This window comes from Ambystoma mexicanum, chromosome 5q, assembly GCF_040938575.1.
Source record: "Ambystoma mexicanum isolate Mex_15411 chromosome 5q, UKY_AmexF1_1, whole genome shotgun sequence".
NCBI lineage: Eukaryota > Metazoa > Chordata > Amphibia > Caudata > Ambystomatidae > Ambystoma > Ambystoma mexicanum.
In genome coordinates this window covers 1007888711-1007907507 of record NC_090933.1, presented here as the reverse complement: position 1 = coordinate 1007907507, position 18797 = coordinate 1007888711, and positions in this window count along the sequence as shown.

Genomic DNA, 18797 nt, shown 5'->3' with positions numbered 1-18797 from the left:
CCTGCTGCTGGCACCACATCAATTTTGTGGCGGAATCGCCTAATTTTAACAGAATTATTCAGCTCGTCGTATTTTCGCTCCAGTAACTGTCTCAACCGGAGTTTCGACATCATCTGGCCATTATTCTTTGAAACTCCATTGCAGCCCACGAGGTGTAGCTGCTCTAAGATGGCCGCCCGTTTTTCTTCTTTGTTGCCTGGCTACAGACCTACAGCTAAGACCCACCTTGTGACCCATTGGCTACTAGAATCCTCTTTAAGCCAATCCCGTGCCGGCAGGCACTGAGCCGGCCCACCCACGAAGGCACACATACAAAGGCACTCCACCTGTCCCGAGCCTGTCCAGAGGTGACAGAGGCAAGGGCTAGGAAGTCTGCCAGTCCGTGCCTAAATGAATGCTGTACTCTTATCTATCCTGCGTTCACCCTGCATCTGCCTGGTAAGCTCCAGAAAACGTCCTTGCTCGCTCGCACTGACACTGATTCGCATCCAGCATCCACTCTCTACTTTTTCGCCATATAATTGCACGTTTCATGTTTCATCGGCTACTCTGCCTGATCATCTGATCTATATAATGCTCTGCTTCACTAACGCTATTCTCTGTGAGCCGACCGCTGCTTGAGGTTTCCCCGATGATAAAACCAGAGCAATGTCCATCTTCGTAGTTCATGTCTGTCCATTATAAACACATTTGATGTGCCTCTTGGCCTGCGCCCGCAATACAAAAATCCGCTGGCATTTATATGAGCAAATAATAGAACTATCTGCACCTTTGTCCTCGGATGACCGTGAGGCCGCCTGTAACTCTGTTGACCAATCTAAAGCCTTTATAGTGATTTGGCACACCCTTTTTATCCTCTACTTGGTATTCAACTGCAAATTACTTTATCTCACAGCCTTGACATAGCAAAAAAAAAAAATAAATAATAATAATAAACACAGCTGCGTCTCCCACCCTACATGGGTAAATGCAATAACATACTGCCTGCATATACATGCCACCGTGCTTAGCTAAATATAATAATACTTGCCGTGACCCAGCCTCTATCTGAGCCTGACACAAGTCGCCCATACCATCAGCCAGTACTTTTGTAGTGATGCACAAGACTACAGACTCCAGTCACTACCCCTATTAGTGATTGCTTACTATATCTACTTGTACAACGACTTACCCAGCTGACTCCCTCTGCTTAATTATATCTGCTTGCTTTAATGATACAAAAAATTATAGAACTAGAGCTATTTATATGTCTGTAGCCATTTTTAGCCCAAATGTGATTACCGAATTTAGGTGAACCCCTTTGCCTATTTGTATCTATCTGTACATGCCACTTTTAGCCTAAATGTGATTACTGGATCTTAGGTGAACCCCTTTGACTATTTGTATCTAGCTGTACATGCCACTTTTAGCCTAAATGTGATTACTGATCTTAGGTGAACCTTGTATCTATTTGCACATGCCATTTTTAGCCTAAATGTGATTACTGAAGTTAGGTGAACCCCTTTGCCCACTTGCACATGCCACCTTTAGCCCAAATGTGATTACTGTTCTTAGGTGAACCCCTTGCCTATTTGTATCTATCTGTACATGCCACTTTTAGCCTAAATGTGATTACTGATCTTAGGTGAACCTTGTATCTATTTGCACATGCCATTTTTAGCCTAAATGTGATTACTGAAGTTAGGTGAACCCCTTGCCCACTTGCACATGCCACCTTTAGCCCAAATGTGATTACTGTTCTTAGGTGAACCCCTTGCCTATTTGCATCTATTTGCACATGCCACCTTTAGCCCAAATGTGATTACTGAATTCAGATGAACCCCTTTGACTACTTGCACATGCCACCTTTAGCCTAAATGTGATTACTGAACCTAGGTGAACCCCTTTGTCTATTTTCATCTATTTGCACATGCCATTTTTAGCCTGAGTTGCGAATTCAGGTAAACCCCTTGTCTATTTACACATGCCAAACCGTACAATGTACCTCAGCAAGAGCCAAACAGCCACCCTACCGTACCTCCTCATACATATATTACACCTTACCATCTTCATTGCTACCATAACCATGTACCCTGCAGAAAATGCACCCTGTCCAACCCTAGAAAGAAACACTAGACTACGAGCCAGACTACCCCGTCTCTACGAGCCCATCTACCACAACAAGAGACCCACCCTGCAACACACCAAAATCCACCCGAACCACATCACACCCTGCTACAACTCCACCCAACCCAAACTCATCCCTATAACAATCCAGGATACACCCAATACTACCACTATATCCGGAGCTTTGATCAACGCCAGATCGATAGTGGCCCACGCCACAGAAATAGCAGACACCTTATCCTCAAACAACCTCGACCTCCTAGCTATCACTGAATCATGGCTGCACGAAGCAGCAGGCCCAGCACTCTCAATAGCCATTCCAGAAAACTACCAAATAATCAGAATGGACAGGCCCAACAACAGAGGAGGCGGCCTAGCCATCATAGCTAAAACAAACCTCGAGCTAAGACCACTGCCTCAAGCACCTCTCAAATCCTGCGAACTCCTAGTAGCCAAACTACCCATCTCCAACTGTCGCACCTTAACCATCCATCTAATATATAGGCCACCCGGCCCCATTGGCTCATTCGAAGCAGACCTATCCAGCCTCCTAGCCAACAACATAAAAGACACCACCCAAATATTATTGCTAGGCGACTTGAATCTAGGATTAAACGACCCTGACGACAAATCAGCACAAGCCATAGCTAACATGCTAGATGAACACGGCCTAATCCAAAGAGTGCTTACCCCCACCCATAATAAAGGTAGGACCTTGGACTGGATCGCCACTCTAAACTGCGACACCGTCATTACCAAAACCACTCCCCAGCACTGGACAGACCATCACCTCATTGACTTCACCTTATCTATCAATATCCCCATACCCCCACCAGACAATATAATTAAGGATAAAGTATGGTGCACCAGCGTCCAAAACGCCCTAACTAATAAAATCAAAACTCTCCAAACCAAAATCGCTCTGAAAAAAGACTCTCTCACCACCAATGAAGCATCTCCCAGCAACCACGCCAAAACAGCCAACCGTCCAGGCCAGAATCTCTTCAGATTTACCAAAATATCTATCCCAGAAACAGAAAAAGTTATAGCCTCACTTAAACCATCTAACTGCAAAGGCGACAACTGCCCTCCCCAGATAATCAAGGATGCTGCTAGGGACCTAGCCCCCTTTATAACCAAGCTAATCAACGTATCCTTCTCCTCCAACACCATACCAAGTAACCTCAAAGAATCTTGGGTCCTGCCTCTTCTCAAGAAGCAAACCCTAGACCCCGCTATTCCCACCAATTACAGGCCCATCACCACGGTGCCATTCCTGTTAAAGATAATAGATAGAGTAGCTTACCTGCAGATTCAGCAATATCTTGAAACTCACAAACTACTAGGCACCCACCAATCAGGCTTCAGACTGCAGCACAGTACCGAGACAGCCTTAATCGATCTTAAAACCCAGATCAATGAGATTAACGACAAAGGGAACACTGCCATGTTACTACTCCTCGATCTGTCGGCAGCATTCGACCTGGTGGATGCGCAGTCCTGTGCGAACACCTGGCCTCAGCAGCCCACTTCTCGAAAGAGGCCATAGCCTGGATCCAATCATTCTTGGACAACCGAACTATGAGGGTCTTCTCCACCCTAGCCTCAGCAGACCCCATTAAAATAACCTGTGGGGTGCCCCAAGGCTCCTGCGTCTCTCCCACCCTCTACAACATCTTTACCAAGCCCATATTTGACAAGTTGGACAGACTGGGTGTCTCATATACCAATTATGCAGATGACACCCAGATCCTCATACCCCTTTCGGGCAACTTCGCTTCAGATACGGCCTTGGTAAACAAAATATATCTCATCATTCAGGCATGGATGGCCACACACGGTCTATGTCTAAATGATGAGAAAACCGAAATCCTGCTCCTCGGATCCAATACCAATCTCAAAAAACTCAGTTCCAACTATAAGGCCTTCAACATTGATGGCAACACCATCACAGTGGCCAAAACAGTGAAAACGCTAGGCTTTCACCTTGATGCAACCATGTCACTAAAAAAACAAGTCAACTCACTAGCATCCTCCACCGCCTACACATGCAAGCTAATCAGGGCAAGTAGAGCCTTCCTCACCCAAGCTAGCTGCATCATCATAGCCAACGCCCTAATACTATCTAGACTGGACTATTGTAACGCCATGTACCTAGGAGCCAACAAATGCATAACCAACAAACTACAGACATTACAAAACAACGCTCTCAGAACAGCCCTCAACCTACCCTCTAAGGAACACATCTCCAACAAAAGGAGAGAACACAAATGGCTCAAAATCCATGACCGCATCTCTCTCAAAACGGCATCACTCACCCACAAATGCTTAAACAACGCAGCCCCCCCTATCTCGCATCCAGAATTAAAAAAAAAAACATCCACCCGCCCCACCAGATCGATTAACTCCTACTGCCTGCAGGTACCCAATTTCAGACAAAAGAAAACCGGCGGCAGCAGCTTCCCTGTCTTGGCAGCCCAACACTGGAACGCCCTCCCACTCAACATTAGGACAGACCAATCCTACTATAGCTTCAGGCGAAACACCCTCACTTGGTTGCGGGCCAATGATCCTCACGACTAACCCTGCCATCTAATCTGCTCACGCCAGTGTTATAACCTGACTACCACGCACAGCCTTAAATATGTAAATATGTAAGTGCAACCGAACTGTCCCTATGCACAGCACTAAATATGTAAATTTGTAAGCTCTCGCTTAATTATATGTATATATGCACATCCCACACAATGTAATTGTAAATGTAATGCTCTTTTTCTCATGCCTGTCTTATTCTGTATCCAAGTTTTTATGTAATCCTATCTTCCTGACCTCTGTTGCGCCCTGTTACCTCTGGGTTTTGCGCGCCATTCTAAATAAATAAACAAACAAACAAACAAATAATGTGCGCACAACAGCAAACCAGTTCCGCACATAGAGAAAAATAATTAGAGGGAACATTGGTCACAATACTATCTTTTTACTGCAACCACAAATTTTCTACAGAACATAATTATGTTTTTACTTAAAGAGAAAGTGCTTCTAATTGAAAAAATACTTGAAACCACATTTTATGAGTTTACAGAAACTTCTTTAATGCATTTTGAACATTTTCAAGAAAAATCTGATTGCCCACATCACTTAGATGCACTCCATCTCTTTGAAACATTTTAACAATATCAAATTGAATATCTTCATTATGAAAATATGTCATACCAACATCCCGCAAAAAGGCACATAAAACTCTATTCACATCGAGCCTTGCTTTCTCGATTTCTGTATCCACATTGGTCTCTGAGCTATTCGAGAAAAAATAATTTTCAAATGTGGGAATAGTTCCATCAAATATCCAAATGTAACCTTCATTGCAAACTGTAATGATATTCCAGTAACATAGCCCAAACTGTTGCCTCCATAGTCAACTATAATGATGTCCGGATGCTTCAAGTGAACCATATTCTCACAAAATGGGAGAAATTCCACTCACTTCATTATGCGAACTGCATACCATGAAACTTGAAATTCATTGAATCCAAGAATTTCAGACAAACCACAGTGCTTGAATACACCTTCAATACAGGACAGATTTACACCAGATTTACAAAAGCACGTTTTCAGGACCAACCCGTTGCTCCTGGCGCATATTTGGTGAACATCTGTCCAGCAGTTTATGCTGTAAGCATGAGCAAATCCTTTTTCCTTTGCATCTATGACGATTTCCACACATTTTGGTACCCCTTTGTAATATTTTGCCCCACCTTGACGAAACCACACAAAAATTCATAGAATCATTCCAAGGGAGGATGATATACTTTTTATTGCATATACTTTTTCTTGCAAAGTTTGCAGAGGATTCATCCAAGGGGGGGGGGGGGGCAAAGTCATAAACTGCCCAAAAAATATTCTTTCTATGAGATGAGCAATTTACCATAACTACAAAGCCGCTATTGCAGGCCCTGTTATACAAAATTGAAATGTAAGCCTGGTTTTATTTATAACTGCTTATCATATGGTCAAATTTGATTAATTTGAGTATGCACATAAAAATACAGATTTGCTGGTGACATTTAGAACAGCAAGGTTTGTATTCCATTTGGCCTTGTAAGCAAATAATGTTCAGAGAGCTATATCTCTTAACTGTCCCTGTTTTACCATTATGATTGCTTTGTGTTTTGGTTTGTAGAAGTGAGAGGGCTGAGGGGGCATTTTATCCCTACTCATCATTGTGCTCATGTGAAGCAGAATCCAATCTGACCACTGGGGGCAGCAGTGGAATTCTAAACAGAGAAGCCTACAGCTCAGCCGGCTAAAATAAAATTGTGCAGTGAACATTAGTTTTCACTGCCAATGTATTTTTACAACAATGGAACTTGCCATGAGCATGGTGTGGACCTTGACAGCAAGCGGCTTGTGTGACCTTTGTTGAGAGAGGGATCTCCCTCATGGCATTTAAGTTACAAAAGCCAAACTGTTAAAAATCCCCAAGCTTTCAAGAAGCTAGGGGGATGGATGGTTCTATGGGAACCAGCGGTGAGTTCTGTGGCCCATGCACATTGAGGCATGGAAACCGCTAAGGAGAGTGACAGTTATAGCACTTCTTAGCATTCCTGCCACTGGGTGGGTGCTGGGGTGACCAAGGATCGGAAGATTCCCTCAAAGCGCACTCATCATGTCGATCCCGCTCTTCAGCCAGGCCATGTGAGCCCTTAGCGTTGCTTAACACTGACATGCTCTAACTCCTAGAAGAAATGAAGGAAACTATCAACAATTATAATAGAGAAGGAAGTGTTCCCAGGGGTGGCATCCAAGGACAGTCTAGGCATCACTTCCACGAGGACTTCATCCAGCTGTATGAGGAGGAGAAAGACATTTTTGACTGGCACGAAAAGCTGGATTTAGCTTTCTGCATCGCAGTGATTGAAGAGGAGTTGTGGAGTGCACCCCTCATGAACCGTATACCGACTGTTGGAACTGATGTAATTATTCAGTTGACTCATGAAGAGATGCCTACCTATTACAAATAAAGGCTGCTGTCCTTAGGAAGTTCTGCAAAACCCCAGAACAGTACCTTAAGTACTTTAGAAAGCACATCAAAAAGGGGAGTCAAACCTTTGAAGTATTTATGCCGCAGTTCCTGATATATCTGAGTGGTTGGGTCACAGGTAACAAAATTTACATATTTGAGTGCATGTTTAATCTGATAGCATGTGAGAGCATACTTAAACAATGTGAGATGGCGTTACAGCAGCACATAGTGGACAATAATATGATGGAACCAGGGGATCTTACAACTGCGGCTGATGAGTTTGTGGCTACTCACGTCCAGAAAAAGCCAGTGGTTAGTGCATCCAAACCAGATGATAAGGGGGCAGGGAAGAGTAAATCAAAAGAGGATAAGGATAAAGGTCTGCACCCTCTTGATGAGAACGAGTCCCAAAAACCTGAAGTGTAAAATCCTGGCACTTACATAGTCAGCTCCATTAGAATGAAGTAGTGAGGGCAACCGTAACATTGGGGCACACACATCCATAGCCCCCAGGATAGCCACACCTGCAGGACATAGGAAGGGAGATTCCACCTGCAAGGAAGAAATCTACACTAGTTAGCACTACTCTCTTGGAGGAAAAAGAGGAAGAAGAGATAGTGAATGTGGGCATCTTAGAGGATGAAGTCCCACTCGTCCTGGGGCTATCCGAATGGACATTTGAATATGTGATAGGCAAAAGCGCTGGGTCTCAGTGAGGGGTCAGAAATATGAGGCAGACAACTTTGTTCAAATTATTATGGTGGGACAAATGTCTTGCTTTCCCTAACCTAAAGCAGATTTTACTGCCTGTAAAACTAAGACTAAAGGAAAACACTCTATCATCCAAAGATATCCACCCCATCACACTTACATAAAAAAAACCTAAATCCTAGAGGTATTTATATGAATGTTTGAACTCAACAAAATAATATCTATGCTCAAGCACCCACTTCATAAGCAACTATCCTTGTAACCAGGCTTGGATCCCCTTCCCCAAGATCAATATAGGATTTTCCAAAGACAAATTCAAATTAGTAAAGTTATTTTCAATAGTCAAGTGTTGCTTCAAAGGCAACCCAAAGTTGCTTTCAATATCCAAGTTCTGCTTTCAACAAATATTTCCTTCCCTTCTTGACGGTTTCACTTGGCACTTGGATTGTCTCATGATTAAACAAGTTTCATCACTGTTTAGAAAAACGTTTTCAACAAGCTTGTATTGCTCAAACCGAAATATCTTTGTCTTCACACTGAATATGTTAATGGAACTTCTCCTCTTTGGAAACAACAATTACTTCACATGCCTTCTTTATAAACAACAATACTTTCATCAGGATGGTTTTACCACAGTTCATCAAACACATTAGTGACCTTGCTTTCCACCACAACTGTTCACCACAATGCAGTGCTTCAATATCTTCTTCCTTGTCCACTAACCTGTCCTGGTATACTTGCATGCCAGGATAAAACTCCTACCACAGCTACAAGTACTCTTTGGCGAGGTTTACTTCAAACACTAGCAAAGTCTTTGGGCCTCATTAGGACCCAGGCGGTAAGGGGTTTACGGCGGCGTAAACAGCGCCGACCCTTACCGCCTGATTCCGAGGTTCCTTAGCGCCATGGAGGATTTAACACCTGCTTTTAGCAGGTGTTAAAATCCATGGCGCTAAGGGACCTTGTTGTTAATTACGCCACCGTAATTTACGGTGGCGTAATTAACGCCTTCCCCACTCCCATTATGCCCTATGGGGCAAAAATGGGAATGGGGAAGGGTAAATGGGGATTGGGGACTTACCGCCCCGCCAACCTCGGAATGGGGCGGTAAGTCCGCCAACCACCATGGCGTAAACGTAGTTTACGCCATGTTGGTAAAAGTACGACCCAGGTGGTAACTTACCGCCTGGGTCGTAATGAGGCCCTTTGACTTTCAACAACATTGAGATTCACAACTTCTTCTATAAGGATACAACGCCCATTGTTGTTGCTTGTTCCACTGATTTGTTTGCCAGAGGAAATGCAGATTATGCCCCTTTCCCCTGTGATATTTTCCACAAGGAGGGCTTCTCTCCTGCCAACTTTGGATTCCTACTATCACACCAGGCTGCCGGTAATGTCTCTTATCCAAGTTTCTCTCTTTAAGAAAGCTGCTTCCCTTTATTTATTGTAATGGCCCTACTTTGGCTTAGGCAATGCTGGTTAGCATCAGGCTTAAATATTGCCTCCTCTTTACTTTGGCAATGTTGGTTATGATCTTGGTTTAATATTGCCCCCTCTTTACTAAGGCCATGATGGTTACAGTTTTGGTGCAATATAGCCCCCTCTTTACTTGGCCAATGATAGTTGTAAACGTTCTCCTATCATTTCCTCTCAATATGAGCATTGTGCCAAAAATACTTTCATTAGTTCTGTATTGAAAACATTTGCAAGCACCCAGTGCTTCATTACACAGTGCCTCAGGGTCACCTATCAAAGGCCAACTCACTGGTCTCTCCCTGCGGGTCTGCACAACCCGCTGCTGCATCTTCTTCGGTCATCTTGTTAGGAGCTTCCGACAGCTCCAGTTGTATTCCCGTGGCCACACCTTTCCCAATAGGTGCTGCATTGCTCCTGGTGTTCTTCATTGGTCGCCAGCCACTGGAGTCACGCACAGGATACAGAGAGCCTCTCTCTCCCACAGGGCAGCCTGTCACACCACCACATCATGAGTACCACATGCTCCCTAACAGAGTCACCCTATTCCCTTGGTGGCCTTCTCCTCCCAGATAATTCACCTGGCTAATAAGACCCCTAGGTTCAGGATCAGGGAGTGGCGGCGCTCCCCTGGCACCTCGGAGGAGAATTTCATCAGGGATTATGTGATTACTCTCCAGAATTCATCACATCTCCATCTGGGGCCCCAGTCCCGCTAACACAGAGATCTTTTTAGACCGTGTGTTCATTAAGGGGAATAGAGCCCCAGAACTTTGTGATACTGCTGACAGTGTGTGTACAAGGACCAGATCATGTCTGGTCCTACCAAGCTAATTAGGGCATTTGATGGTCTCAACAATGTCAATTGGCTTTTGTGGCGTTCAGTTGGAGGTAGAAACCACACTGCTCTGCGTTATTGTTAAAGATGCCATTCCTGTAGATTGTGCGGTGGGAAATGATAAACCTGGCCTTGAAATCATTGCCACAGCCACATGGCCTAGGGCAAAGGAGGCAGCTCGGGAAGCAATCCCTGGTGACTATGGGTCACGTATTCTGATTGCGGTGAAAGACTGAAAATGCCGGTACTATCCAGTCCAGATTCTGAGTCCATTGAAACACTTGTTTCTGCTGGAAAGGTTCTAGTAGAAAACTAGACAGATGCCCTGAGTGGGAGGACTAAGGGCTAAACAATGTTAAGGAAATGGAAGTCCTGCCACTTCTAAGTTAGACATACTCTAGATCATGTATGCAATAGTCCTTCATAAGTGTGGCATTAGTTACTTAGCCCACATGTAACCCTACAAAAACGGTGGAAACCAGTTATCCAAGTGTGGGTGGGTAAATTGTAAAAAATGATCATACAGTTAGACCTTTTCAAAATTGACTAACTAATGCCAGTTCTTTGTTCAGCCACAGTTCTGCTTCATCTCATAACCCTTGGATACCTCCTCCTGAGCTACCAATGAGCCTAGAACCAGGCCGGTGCACAGGAAATATATTTTTATTCATTTGAATGATGTATATTAGAGATCAAACTAAACTACACATGCCACCTTCTTTGTGGCTCACAATTAAGCTTCTTGTTACATAAATAGAGCACACATGCTGGTAGGAAAAAAATACAAATCACAATACTTTACTTTCTACAGATTACAAAATCAATTTACAAATGAAATGCTGTGCAATTTTGATTTTCCTGCATGCTTAGAAGGCTAACAGTTTGGTTTACAGATGTATACAAATGCATATGGCAATGATTATTTCACCCACACTTTTGCATTAAAATAAACATAGCATGATTTAGAAGTTTTGACCAGTCAGTTGTCCTCAAGGCTGTGGTCAATCAACATATAAAATATTAATTAGACAATTAACAAATCAAACATATTTGTTAGCAATATAAGACAACCAAACAATACATATCAGCGTTATTGATGTAAAAAAGGTTGTTACATACCAAAAAGTTGATCAATAACAGGAAGAATGTGGACGTGCAGGGGAAAAAGAAACATCATATGTACTTTAATAAATAATACATATAATGTATTATCATAGCCATAACATGTTTTGCTCATTGGAATGCATCATTTAAAGACAGAACATTGGATTAGAAGTCTAACATGTATGGGATGACATTTTGAAACACAGGGTCAATGCTCACCAATGCGTGTTCTCCCTATGACTGAATTGGATAATTACTCCCATTTTGAAATGCTCCCATGTATATAGTCCAGAAAATGATTATATTATATTTGGTAAAATGTATCATGCATAGCCCCCTATAGGTGAGGAAAATAATTGTGACTCACCGAAGATTGATAAGTATCTAACTCCTTCACGGAAAGATAGATGTCAAGTATCATAGAAATTGGATACAAATATCCAATATGATGTGCTTTCAATTGAAGAACTGTTTCTAGTAGCCCCAATCCAAATGCGGTTGCACAATTTCCCAAACAAATGCTGCTCTAGAGACAGTAAATAAACAGGATAATATGGTAAGGTAATGATAGACACTAAGTGGACATGAAAAATAGTCATTCGTCTGAGGCCCTTCCTACCTTAATACAATTGAAGTCTTCAAACAGTGGTCCTAGCCTTTAAGCAAGGTAAGGATTTCTCCTTGAGTCCAGGGAATTTCAATTACTAGATGAGCGGCACGCTCCAATAGAAAGTCTAATGGAAGAATAGATGAGCAAGAGTGCTTAATTTAAGACGATGTGAGGGTATCTGTTAGGCACAATATCAGATACACAGTTACAGCACCCATTTTACTCTAATGTCATAGGAGTCCTTATAAAGCTTCACTGCCCCAGTGGCGAGTAGTACAAACGTCCTTAAGTCCTCAAGAAAAGTCTGAAGACAACGCGCTAAAGAAGTTAATTTGTTGTCCCTTGATATAAAGGTTCCAATTCATATGGTATAGATTCCTGTAATTGGATGATTATATGTCACTAATACTGGAAAGTATGTGATAAAAGTCATGTGGTTTGTACAGACCGATATTCCCAACTTACCTGAAAAATATTTCAAAGTTCGTGTTAAATGCGGACTGCATCCCAAGTTTAAAACTTGCAGGTGGGCAGACGGCGCCATCTTGAATGGATTTAAATAATGTAAACGAAACACGTGATGTCACATCATCAAGTGACGAAAATAATAAGAGCCCGGTTGGGCACATATATCTTATACAGAATTAGAGCAAAGATTAATGATGATGGCAATGATGGCCCACATAATAAGACAATTTCAAAACTGATTAAAGACATTTTTGAATAGTAATGAGCCTGCATTGGATGGGATATTAATTAGCACCACTGATAATCTCAAGCTAACGAGAATCATGTGTTTACTGACAGAAAAAATACTGATTTATTGATAGCATGGAGATTAGAAATTATAAAAAAGATGTGATTAGTCTTTTTAACCAATAGAAAAGAATGCCAATACAAATATGAAAACATGAAGTAATAAGTGGGTAGGGATTATCACCTTGAGACTTAACACTATATACAGAGTGTAGTTACCTCAAGAAAGTAAATCAACGTATAGCAATATCCAGTCACTCATTCCAAAGACCAGAATGATGGCTACTTATAAAGCTACCCATTAATGGGGCACTTGGTGCTGGTTAAAATATGCGTGGTGTAAGCTGTGTGTTGCTAAGATATGGATATGGATCAGTGCTCCAAACTGCCACCGGGCTTAACTTTAAAAAGGGCCTAAAATTGGCCAATTAAGGTCTATGTGTATTCCTGGCATCTCATGCATGCAACCGTAACATTACAAGGAACCCATCCATCAGAGAAAAACGTGCATCTTGTGATCGGAATTGAGTCCGAATTGAACAAACCATAAGTGACAAATATATTTAGCTCAATTTGTCTTAATTTGAGCTCTAAGTTCCCTCCCCTGACAACCAGTTGGGCCCTTTTTAAGCCTATAAATCTAATATCCTTATCATCCATCTGGTGGCATTCCTGCCAGTGTATTGTTAATGGAAGACTTTGGTCCTGTTTGTTTTATACTGGAGATGTGTTCTTGGATTCTAACACATAATTTGCTTATAGTGCTTCCGATATACACCTTCTTACAAAGACACAGAATTGTGTAGACTACAAATTTAGTCTGACAATTGATGAAGTCATCTATACAGACTTTAATGTCCTGTTGATTTATAAATTCGTGATTATCAGGATGTGCAAATCTGCACAAGTGGCAAGTCCGCATTTATAAAACCCTTTAGCCGGTTTCAACCAATCAGTACACTTGGAACTCTTGTCAACTAGCAGGGAAGGACACAGTTTATTCTTAATCGTAGGTTATCTAGTATAAAGAATGGCTTCTCATTAAGATACGGCGAGATGTCTTTATCTAAATGTAAGATTTCCCAGTGTTTGTGCACAATCTTGTATAAGACATTCGCATCTCGTGTATCTTGTCACAATATCTATATTCCTTTGAGAATAGGATTCTTTCTTATTCTTAGTAGTAATTGTAAGCATATCAGCTCTCTCTCTGCTTACCATCCGCTTTTCTATGTGCTTGAGAGGTAGATGATGTATTATAACCTCTCTCCCTAAATTGCTTTGCCAGTAATGTGCATTCCTGAGCATACGTTTGATCACAACTGCAGTTACGGTGTGCTCAAAAGTATTCACCAGCAGGTATATTCACAATGGTGGATTTCCGATGACTACATTCCGCATGCAGCATGGAATTAACCTCCTGTTGCCTTGCAGAAGGGTTTTGTTTCAATATTCCCTTGTTCTACATAAATTGTCAAATCAAGGAAATCAATAAAATATTTGCTGGATTTATCAGTCAATATAATACCGAAGGTATTGTTGTTGAAAAATTCTACATATTTTTCCTAGGTAGTGATTGAACCTTTCCAAATCAGAAGAACATAGTTAATAAAGCGTTTCCACAGAACCACATTATCCTTTGGTCAATGCATACGTTTGTTCATAATATGACATGAATATGTTAGCCAATGAAGGTGCAAATTTAGCTCCCATTGCTACTCCTTTCACTTGAAAATATAGCATACCATCATATAGGAACACTTTTTATCAAGCGTAAATCCCAAAACGTCCTTCAACATTTCGACATGCTGGAAAAAGGAAGCAGAGTAGTCTTGAAAGATATAATCAATAGTTCTTAGTACCATATCATGACTGATTGATGTAATACAATGCAGTTACATCCATAGTAACCAACAAAAAGTCTTCTTTCCAATCTATAGTTGACATAATTTGAAGAACATGGGTATTCTCTCTAATGTATGTGGGCATTGTCAGTACAAATTCTCTTAGTATATTATCAATATAAGTGGATAGGCCCTCTGTCACCCACCCAATTCCACTTAATATAGGACGAACATCTGGTAATTCTTCAAAGTGTTTATGAATCTTTGACAGAAAGTACATTTCTGGCATTACCGGATGTTTGATTTCCAGAAAGGATCTTTCATTATCAGTATTGATTCCTCTGGTATGCCCTCTGTCCAATAATACATGTAATTCCTGTATGATTAATTTAGTTGGGTTAGTAGCTAGTACATTATAACAACCTGGTGTTCTTAAGTGTGTGTGCCCCATATTCAGATAATCTCTGGTGTTGAGTAGAACTACATGTCCACCCTTATCTGCTTTCCTATGACTAAATCCACTGCTTGTTCTAGCTTCTCAAGAGCCAGAACTGTCAGCACCAGGGATGGCAGCTTAAGTGCTGAGCTCCTGCACCTTTGAATATATAACTTCCTAATGATGGCTGAGACTCCCTGTTCAACTGTAGCCACCCAGCCTGCTAAGAGACAAAAGTGAAGCAATGACATTGACAGTGACAATGGCAGTAGAGATGACAAACTGCTTGAGTTGCTTACCCAAGTAACTGCAGATATCGCTGATATTAGGGCAAGAATGATAAGCACTGAGGAAAAGTGCTTGGGTCTACAGACTAAAATTGTAGCTGTGGAGGACCACCTTACATCAGTTGATGACAAGACACTGCAACTTGCTGAACAGATGAGACAGCTGGAACTTCAAAATGAGAAGATGTCTCTCAAGCTGTCAGAGCCGAACAAATTTTCTCAGAGGTATAATGTGAGAGTAGCTGGGTTTCCAGAAAATGTGGAGAGGGGCAACCCTATTGTGTTTTCGGAAAAAGTCCTGACTACCATGCTTAACTTGGATCTGAAATTGTCACTGGAAATAGAAAGGGCACATAGATCTTTGGGCCAAAAACCAGCCATTGGTCAGAGACCCAGGCATTTCATTATTAAACTCCTGAGATTCCCCATGAGAGAATTAATTCTCAGAATGGCTTGTGAAATTGGAGCTCTATCTGGGGGTGGCAACAAAACCATGATTTTTGCAGACTTAAGCAGGGATTTTATGGAAAACATGACATGTTTCAACACTGCTAAAGAGAAAGCAAGGATGAAGAAACTCAAATACTACATGGTGTATCCTGCAATACTGTGGGTTGTGATAGAAGGCCAAGTTCATTCATTTAATGATTTTAAAAATGCAGAAGCCTTTTTGTCTGATTTACATCTGGAGCTTATGGAAACAGCCTTTCCTTGTTCTTAGAGGTCTGCACAAACAAAGAAGAAAAGATGAGCTTGTGGACTGTTTGTTTTGATTTACTTTCATTTTTTGTTTTGTTATAATAATATTTTTTAATACATTTAATTCATTTCATTTAGGTTTATTGTCTTTTGAACTTGATCCAGTTTCCGTTATTTTAACGGTTCAGGCATTTTATTTTTAGGTGCTCGGTAAACCCATGGTTTGAGGAAAGGACCTCTCTCATGCGTGGTTCACGTGACATACGTGTCCATGGTTCCTGCTATTCTTCCGGGCTGAGGAAGAAGAAGGCTGTTGTAGCGACTGAGTGCAGATGCTGGTCAATTGCTGTATGCTGACGCCTTCAACATTTGCACATTTTGGAGGATTTACATTAATTCAGCTGCCTGATACCCGCGGGCGCAATATTGAACAGCGGATGTTGGCGCTGATCATGAGGTGAGGTGTGACATGACTACTTCTTCTTGTTGTCTCTTATTTGTACATGGAGGAGTGATATAACCCGTCTTGTATGTTGGCATGTGTTTGCAATTTTTATTTTTTTTCATGATCCAGTATGTGGCCTTCAACTGTGACTAGTTAGGAAGGAGAAAGAAAAACCGAAAAACCTCACATCCACCATATGTTAGTATTTGAGGTAATAAAACATCACCCAAGCCACGCCCCCTTTTCCAACTTCTCATGATGAGATATGAATGCATCCATCCATTTGTTGTTTTCGGAATGCACAAAGTGTGTCGGATTGGATTGTTTCCGTGTTGACTGTCACTCCCTAACCTCGTTCTGAGCCTGCATACTGCCATTGGTTGCCCCGCAATAATGATATGGCACACCACGGAAAACCATGATTGGTATTACCTAACTGCAAAATGGAAGTTATGCCGTGTGTGATAAGTATAGTACAGATGTCACTGCGGTCCCGTTCCACTTCAAACAAATACAATGGAATAATCTGGAAACTGCCATGGCAAAGGAATTCCTTACGGACTGCTCTATGTATTGCATCTGAATTTCAGGAAGGGGATGCAGGCCAGTTGAAGGGGCTTACCTAGTACCTAGAACCTGATGAATTTGAATATTACTTGTGATCAGCGTAATTGTGACTTTACTGGCAGCGACACCATGCTTTATTTGGAAACGAGGCATGGAGGACAGTGCACATTGGAAAATGTGGATGTTGTCATAGTAATCGAGACAGCACGTTATGTCTCCAGTCTTTTTGAGACCGTAATAGCTGGCAACTGTGTGTATGAAAATATAGAAACATTCTTCATGAGTAACTGCTCATGCTGTGCATATCTCAAGGTGAAATGCGCAAGTCGACTGGTTGGATTATGAATCCATCTTGACTTTACTACCCTGATTTGTCAGAGATTAAGCATCATTGAAATATTAGTAGTGTGTAATAGCATCAGTCAAGTTGATTATTGTGTCATTTATGAAGACGTGGAGGGATATGGTTGCTGTCAGAACTGGACGATTGGACATATGAGTCAAACCTGTATGGGAAATATATTTGAATAGTGCCAATGCGGTGAACGGCTATGTATGGTTATAATTTAACTGGATCAACTGAAAATATATGAGACTGTTACTTCATGTGCATTAAATTTTTAGTCTAATGGCATGAAATTGATCATAGCAGGGCAATGTATATTTATATTTATATCCATCTTAGGTAGATATATTAGTGAAAATGCTTGAGTTTTAGTTGAACGGTTGTGACATGGTTAGGAGTGTTACTAATTAGAAATATGTATATGTATGTACGTCTTTCACACAGCCACGTTAGTGGCTGTGTAGTTATGGTTAAGTTGCGGTTTCCATAGGAAGAGCCCTTTTTGGGTGGCTTATAACTTCACTCTCCCTGGACGAATCCTCACTAAACTTTGCAAAAGAATTATATGGGTCACTCTGAATTTTTTGCAAAGTTTGGTGGGGTTTGGTCCGGGGGGGCAAAGTTATAGGGGGGGTCCCAAAACTTATTTTTTCCCATAGACTGAATGGGGCAAAAACTTTGCTCACGCCTACAGGCCAAACGGCTGGATGGATTTTCACCAAATTTGGACCAGGAGCAGCGGCTTGGTCCCGAAAGCGTGCTTTTTGCAAATTTGGTGAAAATACGTCCAGTATTTAAAATGACCAAATAGTAGGTCACAAAAAATGTGTGATATCTATGTTTGGTCCGCGGACACACTTCCCTGTTCGCTCCGTGGACAGTGTCCTGATTGGCCAACCGGCTTGCGTCATGTCTGCAGACATGCAACATGTTCGCTGATTGGACAGTGCAGAGCGTGAATCGCATCAGATTTTCGGGAACGTCCGCCATCTTGGATTCGCGGACATCCGCGGACAGCGCGGTGAAACTTGGTAGAAAAAATACTATTTAGTAGAGTGTGTTGGTGTGTAAAAGTGTTTGGGGAGGGTGGGGGAGTAAGTGATGAGTTCAATGTTGTATTTATTTAGGTGGTAGACCCCCCTGTTGTGTTCGCTTTGTCCGCAGACAATGTGGATGTTCTTAAATGTTCTAAATAAACGAAATGGCAGTGTTCTGAGGACAATACCCCTGAACGTATTGTTCGCAAGCAAGCTGAAAGTGTTCTAAGAACACTCGCGCTGTCCTGAAATGTTCGAAAATAAACGAAATGAGTGTGTTCTGACGACGGTAAGCCTGTCTGGTTTGTTCGCAGGCAAGTTGAATATATTCAAGAACACTTATTAACATTATTGTTGTCCTTGTCAGAGGTATCTGGTTACCAGAAAGGGCAATTACAATTGTAACTGGGCACACAACAAATGAATTTAAAACTGACGGAACACAAGAAGGCATCTAAATTTGTACCGGCATCACATGATGAAAGTGTAATAGATTCATTCTATCAGGCGGT